Raw genomic sequence first — 8,102 nt, forward strand, 5'->3', positions numbered from 1 at the left:
GATAATGTATCATCACCAGATTTACAAAGGGAAAAGTGGAAAAACTTTTTCCCTCTACTCTCCTGGCTTCTCTCCACCCTCCTAGCTGGGGCCCTGTAAATTAGATTGACAGAAGACAGACTAACAAGAGAAAAGCAAACACAAGTTTTTGGCCAGTGCATCCTACACACATGCAGGATAACTCCGGGATGAGGAACTCTGAGGGGTGGTTAGAACTTGGGATTCTAGGCCGGGCCCAGTGGCTCAAGCCTGTAATCCCAGCACTTTGGGAGGCCAAGACAGGCGGATCACGAGGTCAAGAGATCGAGACCATCCTGGCTAACACGGTGAAACCCCGTCTCTACTAAAAAAAAAAATACAAAAAAAACTAGCCGGGCGAGGTGGCGGCACCTGTAGTCCCAGCTACTCGGGAGGCTGAGGCAGGAGAATGGTGTAAACCCAGGAGGTGGAGCTTGCAGTGAGCTGAGATCCGGCCACTGCACTCCAGCCCGGGCGACAGAGCAAGACTCCGTCTCAAAAAAAAAAAAAAAAGAACTTGGGATTCTAGAGCATCTTAGCAACAGAGCAATAAATTTTTAGAGAAGTGACAAGACAAGATAAAACACTTTGAGTTTTTAGGGGAGGCAAATTGCAGGAAGGTAAATATATGAGGGAACTAATGAAAGATAAGGGCTAGTGAGTACGGTTTGTTAGGCAGATTTCTCTGGCTCCTCCCGGCTAATAAAAGTCTAGGTTGTGTCAGGGGATTAGGTCTGTTCTTCCTGGTAGAGAGGAGCACAGACACCTTTACAAATGCATGTCCTGCCTTAGCAACTATGGGAAGGATAAGAGCTTATTTATCAATAGTATCTACTTTTCCTAAACTGTCATCAGCTCAAAATAATCATTATGCCATATGGCATATTTTGGAGTCACATAGTTGGCCACCCTTCATCACAGAAAACATCTAAAATATTTGAACTGAATGACAATGGAAATATAACCCATTAAAACTTGCGGCATGTGGCTAAAACAATGCTTAGAAGAAAAGTTATATATTAAATAGCTTTAGATGGTTAGATTGTAAAATACAGGGAAAACGAAAATGAAGACTTGATCAATGAAGCAGATGGCAGAAAAGAAAACACAATAATAAATGGAAGAAAAGGGGGATAAAACTGAGCAAATAGAAATCACAACATAAGATGGTAGAAAATAATTCCAATACATCAGGAGTCAAGCATCTTTACATTAGTTTATTAAAGTCCTTAGTTAAAACACAAAGATTGTTAGATTTAATTTTTAAAATTTAAATATATACCATTTACAAAGTAATTCTGAAACAGAAAAGACTGGAAAAATACAGCAAGCAAAAGTTATCCAATGGAAAGCTGGGATAGCTATTTTGATATCAGGTAAAGCCAACTTTATGAGAAGTATTATTTAGGATAAAGAGGTTAACAGCAAGATGATAACATGAGCAATTTATAGATGCCTAACACTCCAAATATATAAAATAAAAATGGACAGACTTACAAGACAAAAATTGACAATCCACAAACACAATAGGAGGTAAACACACACCCTGCTAAAAGTGAGAAGTCACAAACAAAAAACCAGTCAGAGAAAATAAGGGAGAACTGAGGAAGAAAGATGACACTAATATTCTGTGTTCATATACAACTTTATCGAGTTCTTGCAATGCTATCTTGACATCAACCTTGTTAAAAACAAATAGGGAAGGCACACCAATCTACATTTTAAAAAACAGGAGACAGAGGACTAGAGAATTTGGGTGTCCGTGAGAATCAAATAGCCATGCTAGCAATCCAGGCAGAAACGAAAACCGACCCTCCCACCTCCTCAGTAAAACTTCTCTCCTATAAATCAAGCTTTCTCACACTTTGCTAATTCTCTCATCTATCTTTTTATTTTACTGTCATGCTCAGACGTTAAGGAAATAATTATGTTATTAAGTGTAAGTGCTTTAGGCACTTTGGGGAAATAAGCTTTATAAATATGAGCCATTTCTATTCACTTGTGAAACTGATCAGCTTTTTCTTCTCACACTGGCCCTCTAGGTACCCTCTACAGGACATTTACATCCCTGAACAACATTCTCATGCTGAGTCCAGGAAAGGTACCAATGGCTCACCAAGGCCAGAGAGAAGTACAAGTGTAGCCACACGCCACATTCACACGTCAGCCTTGGGGAGGGAGGGAAATTATTGTTTGCTAGCAATGACACTCCAGAGGTTTTGCTACTAATCATCTTCTTGCTGTCCAAGCCTCTCTTCAGTCCCCCAAAAGATGCAGCATTCAAGTTGTAAAGCAAATGTACTGTTTCTTGAAGTTTCTGGAAAACGACACCCTGAACTGTACCCTTACAGCTGCTCACGTCTATGAAGCATTGTGTGTGGAACTCCTTCCAGTCTAGCAGAAGTCACTGGACAATGCCAAAGCCCACCCAGGAGGGACCAGTGGGAGCCGATGAGCCTGCTCTGTGTGATGAGGGGACGGCAGGCTCCAAGAACAGCCACCAACACCAAGACTCTTCAGTCCCACTGAAGTGGCCTCAGGGTAGGAGGATTTCTAGGAAGTTGAGAGAAAACAAGATAAGAAAAGAAGCCAGGGTTCATCATCTCTTTTTCTAAACCCCATACTGTAGGGAAGTGGTTCTCATGCCCCCAGAGGACATGTCTGGAAACATTTTTGATGGTCACAGATGAAGAGAGGAGTGGTACTGGCATCTAATGGGTAGATGCCAGGGATGCTGCTAAATTCCTCCAGAGCTCAGGGCAGACCCCAAGGGCCAACAAGGAATTACCTTGCCCAAAATGTCAACAGTGCTGAGGATGGGAATCCCTGCCCCCGTAGACCAACGTTTGGTGTCTTCACAAGACTCCCTGGCATCTCAGAGCCCCCCTGGCATCCCAGAGCCCATAAGGCAGACAGGGGAGTTAAGCTCAGGTTTCTGTCTACCCCTCAACCTGCATAAATTCCATTACTGCCTCATTATCTGAAACGGAAAACAACGGAAACCTTCTCACAAAAACTAGAACAAATGAATGAATGAATGAATGAATGAATGAATGAATGAATGAACTAATGAATTTGAATTAAAACACAGATTCGGTTTCATGTTGCCTCCAATCTCAAGAGAATCCCAGCCCAGGCAGCTCTGAAAGAAGGAAGGGAGGGAGGTCCAATTGCCTATCTCTGCAAAGAGGCTTAAAATGGGGAGCACAAGGTCTTGAAGTCCTTCCCCTCAGTGGCTTTCCATTTGTTCCTCCACATGCTCATGGGCTTTAAAGAGATTTGGTAATTTCAGAAGGTCTCTTAGCTCTTCACCTATAGGAATTTCACAAGAGTGAAGCAGCCGTCTGGGAGGAGGGCAAGGAACAGCCAGCCGGTCTTGCCGGGCCCCTTGTCATCAGCTCAGCCCAGTGAAAGGAGCACTGAGCCCAGCGTCAGGCCTGGTTCTCACCTGACTCTGCCACCCTGGGCCTGTGGGGTCCCGGCAGGTCACTTTTCACAGCCTCAGCTTCCTCATCTGTGAATAAGGGGTCACGATACCTCAGTCCCCCACATCTCCCCATTACCTATGGAATAAACTCCCAATTCTGCAGGCCTTTGGAGCACCTCAGTGTGGAGCTGCCTCCACAACCACCGACACCTCCCTCCCATTGCCCTCCTTCCCTCCCGTTCCTCTCATCCCTGGCTCTGTCTGTGCAGATCCATCCTTTCTGTCTGAAACCCCTCTTGCTCTCCTCTCTCCTCTCCTGTCTTGAGTGGACAGGACTGCTCCTTTCTGTAGCATTTTTCTTTCTTTCTTTTCTTTTTTTTTTTTTTTTTTTTTTTTTTTTTTTTTTTTTTTTTTTTTTTTTTTGAGATGGAGTCTTGCTCCATCACCCAGGCTGGAGTGCAATGGCACGATCTCAGCTCACTGCAACCTCCACCTCTCAGGTTCAAGTGATTCTCTTGCCTTGGCATCCTGAGTAGTTGGGATTACAGGCACCCACCATCATGCCTGGCTAAATTTTCTTGTATTTTTAGTAGATAAAGGGCTTCACCATGTTGGCCAGGCTGGTCTCCAACTCCTTACCTTGTGATCTGCCTGCCTCAGCCTCCCACAGGGCACGTCATTATAGATGTGAGCCACCGTGCCCGACCTTCCCTACCATTCTAAACCATGAGTGCCCTGTATGGTCAGGGGCCACAACTTACTTTTCTCTGAACTCGTGGGGGTCCTGGCAATACCCGCTACACAGTAAGTCCTCAATAAATATAGGATGCATAAACGAGTAAAATCCAAGCTATTTCCCACTAAAACCTCCAGACCTCTGGTGTATGATGACCTACTGTCATAGCCCAAAGGAATAGTTGAGTTTCAGGCATCCAGAGAAAAATATGGGTGTAAAGCTTTCCCCTCAAATTTATTAATGACTAGATGGTGCTCAGCTGTTTTCGTGGCAGGCTGCAGAGAAATCTTAAACTTTTATGTTGTTTCACTGAGGGTATGGCAGAAGAGTCCAAGGAATGTGAAAGGAGAAACTCGCAAAATTCGACTTTACGTGGGGAGCAGGCACCGAGTGTGTGGCAAGCACAAGGGGCTGCATGTGCGGCCAGATGATGCTGCACTGTCAGAACCCACAAAACAACACGGCAACAGGTGGATTTCAAATCGCTTCTCTGCTTTCAAAGCAGGTACGGATTCTAGATTTCCAAAAGGAGAGTTAGGGCAAGGGGAATGTAGAGGAAATTGAAATTAGTTAGAACTAAGATCAGCAATAAAATTCCTCAAAGACACTGCTTCTCACTTTACCAGGGTTTTTGTTTTGAGTTTTATTTCTTCTTTTTTTTTTTTTCTTTTTTGTTCTTTGCTTTTATCAATGAAGCAAGTTGCTAGGATGCAAGAGCAGTTGCGGGTGGGGGTGTAGGAGGGCGGGGGGAGGTAGGAGGGCAGGGTGGGAAGCAGAGGTGGGAGGGGTCGAGGTTGGAGCACCTGTCATCTGCATGACGTGGACGGCTGGTTCTGGTTGTATTTTAAATGAAATCTCATCCCAGCGTAGACACCACGTCTGGAATTACGATCCACCCTGTGATCTGTCACTTTTATATACACACAGGGGAGGGGACCGTTTCCATAGAGAGGGAATATCACAGCCCACTTAGGAGCAATACCGGAGAAGCAGGAGCCCAGACCTCAGAGCAGCCAGAAGTTCACGGGGATGTGCATGGGGCCGTCCTCCTGGCCCTGAAGCTGCACCGACCTCCCTGAGCCTTTCGCTGCGGAGGGAAGTCCACTCTCAGGTAAGGCTGTGGTCGAGACTGACTTAGGAAGGGTAAATGGATCTGCCCTAAATTAAGCAGGAGGTCCCGTGCACCGGACAGGTGCGAGAGATGAGAGCCGCTAGCGCCCCTGGGTGGAAGCCCGAGGGAGCGATGCTGAACGCCCCCCCCCCACAATCAATCAGCAGAAATCAGCCCCAAAGGGACCAGGGGAAGTTTCCTGGGGAGGCACAATCCCATTCCCATGTTGGTATAGAAAGACCCGCTTTCCAAAGGTGTTAGATCAGAGGCAGAATGTGTTCACACAAATCTATTTTCTCTGAACAGAGTTCAGTTGTGCACAGGAAGGTCAGTCCTTGGCGACAGTTTACAAACTGGGGATGGGGTAGGGATGCCAGGGCAAATGGGAGCCACAGGACACGACTCTACAGCACCTGCAGAGCAGCGAGGACACCTGCACTTACTGTTTACCTGTAGCAGAGACCTTTGCCTGTGCCATCTCCCGTCACTCTCGGGCACACCTGAGAAGCAGGTAACGTCTCCTTCCTAGGATGCTGCAAGCGAAACACAGGTTAAGTGATTCACCCAAGAAAAGTCAGAGGCGAGGGAGTTTTCCCAGCCAGGTCCTCGGCCATCAAAGCCCAGAGTCCTTTGCCACACTAGGCACATTGTGGGGGTGTGTGCAGATATCTACAATGGCTAAATGCTACCTGTGAAGGGGAGATGGATGTTTGATGTTCACATTTTCTGAGAGAAAAATCCTGTTTGCAATTTCCTTCCCAAGCATAGCCACCTACCAAAAAATAACAAATGTAAGATTTTTAAAATGTTTTAAGTGGTCTAGTTTTAGTTTAACTTCTTATCAGTGTTTGCAGACAAACGGAGCCCACAGGAATAGCGCTGCACTTGGCAGAGCTGTGTGATCAGTGCTGTTTGCCTCCTGCCTTTGCTGCTTCATGCCCTGTCCTCTCCCTGCGACATGCTGGGAATTGGAGGCTGACCCAGCTCCCTCATGTTTCAGTGCTTGGCTCTGCCACAGCTCCCAGAAGTAACTGTGTCTCTTTACAGCACCCTGGACAAGTGCTACTGTCACTGTAGCCCAAAGGAATGGTTAGTTTCAAGCACCCAGAAAAAAATACAGGTGTAGAGCTTTGCCCCTCAACTGTATTAATAACTAGATGGTGCTCAGTTATTTTTGTGGCAGGCTGCAGAGAAATCTTAAATTTTCATATTGTTTCACCAAGGGTATGGCAGAAGAGTCCAAGGAATGTAAAAGGAGAAACTTGCAAAATTAGACTTTATGTGGGAAGTAAAGAGTGTCTTTTCTTTGAGGAGAGTTCCTTTTCTTTTATCCTATAAACCCTAAACAAATCTAAACTGATCCTAAAAAGAAAAGTCCCAGAAAGAAATCTGAATCTACCTTCCAGCCCCCCGCCACTCACATACTTTGATGGTGAAAATACCCAGGGTTGCAAAGAACCCTTACATTTTAAATGATCTAGAATTAAGCTCAGCACCGGGCATTCCCATCATGTCCAATTCACAGTTCTGGGAGGTTCCTTTGCTGTGTAACTTTGCATCATTGCTGATGGTGAGGGGACACCTTCCAATACCCTCACAACCCTGTTCAGGCTGGAGCTGAGGGTTTGCAGAGAGAGGAAGGTCTGCCACCTTCAGATGCACCGAGAACAGAGCGCCACGCAGGACACTTGCTCCCTGACACTTTTACAGATCTTTCCACACCTTCAGCACCCTGAAGAATGTCAATACAGTATTCTTCTCTGATGGTACACTTGGGATTTGAAAAATAAGATGGCAATGCATTTTTTAAAAGGCACAGGCACAATATTTACAAATTGACCCCAAAATGTGGGAAAAAGTAAATGTAGAATTAAAAGGGATCTCACTTCCTCTCCCCGGTGCCTTGGTTTTGCAACTGAGATGAGACAGGTAGCACTTCCAGGCGGCACATCCGGATGGTTAGCCCATTGCAAGGGAAAACCTGAACTTTTTCACAGGAAAACTGCAGAAAGTTACTTGGACACAGTTGTTTCATGTTCAGAAGCCCTCAACTTTTCAGTGACTCTAGGTATACATGTATGATTTCATTACCAAAAAAAAGTATGCCATATAAAAGATTTTTTCCTCTATGATATGTAACAACACGATTTGCAGAGAGAATGTACATCCATGAAAGAATTTAAAGAGGTTGTTTTGCCTTGGAAAATAAATTGATTTAATTAAGTGCCTGAATACTAATGTGAATTTCAATTCATTCAACAAATATTGATTGAGAATATGATTTAGTATAAGACACTATTGGCCATATCAGGCTTTTCCAAGCATCCTGAGTCACTCTGCTGAGAGCCAAATGGCCCAGAGGGAATATCTCTGCATAGTGAAAGGCTTGGCATATTGAGCAGAAATGGAGACACCAAAGAAATGTAACACCCAAAGTGTCTTTAAGGGGTGGAGATAGACAGGTAAACTCAGGTGTTGATTTACACTAAAGGGCCAGCCCGTGTGGGCAGAGCCCCAAGATGGGCTTGGACTCAGAAAGTATTCTGAGTTCTCAGTAATATTTGCAATTATTGTGCAAAGTTCCAGGTGTTTGAGGGTAAATGCAGAATGCTGCCCTGGGAAGGAAATAGAGAGGAGCAGGGAGGGGTTCCCTGGGCTGGGGTGCAGGGTTTGAGTGAGGAAGTGAAACAAACAAATAGGGTGGTGGGGCAGTGGGGAGAGAGCCATGTGGAACCCACAGGTGGAGGCCTGAGGGTAGCTCCAGGGCCGCATCTCAACACCCTCTTTTTTTTTTTTTTTTTTTTTTTTTT

General features: G+C 45.1%; 1 protein-coding gene across 1 annotated transcript in view; it reads left to right on the top strand.

Annotated features, from left to right (window-relative positions):
* Positions 1-5,070: 5,070 nt before the first annotated feature.
* Positions 5,071-8,102, top strand: part of UCN3 (urocortin 3) — an 8,574-nt gene continuing 5,542 nt past the window's right edge. The window contains exon 1 of the mRNA XM_017872432.1: positions 5,071-5,292. The gene's annotated coding sequence lies outside the window, so the exon portion shown is untranslated. The remainder of the gene's footprint in view (positions 5,293-8,102) is intronic.

This window comes from Rhinopithecus bieti, unplaced genomic scaffold (assembly GCF_001698545.2).
Source record: "Rhinopithecus bieti isolate Rb0 unplaced genomic scaffold, ASM169854v2 scaffold_6933, whole genome shotgun sequence".
NCBI lineage: Eukaryota > Metazoa > Chordata > Mammalia > Primates > Cercopithecidae > Rhinopithecus > Rhinopithecus bieti.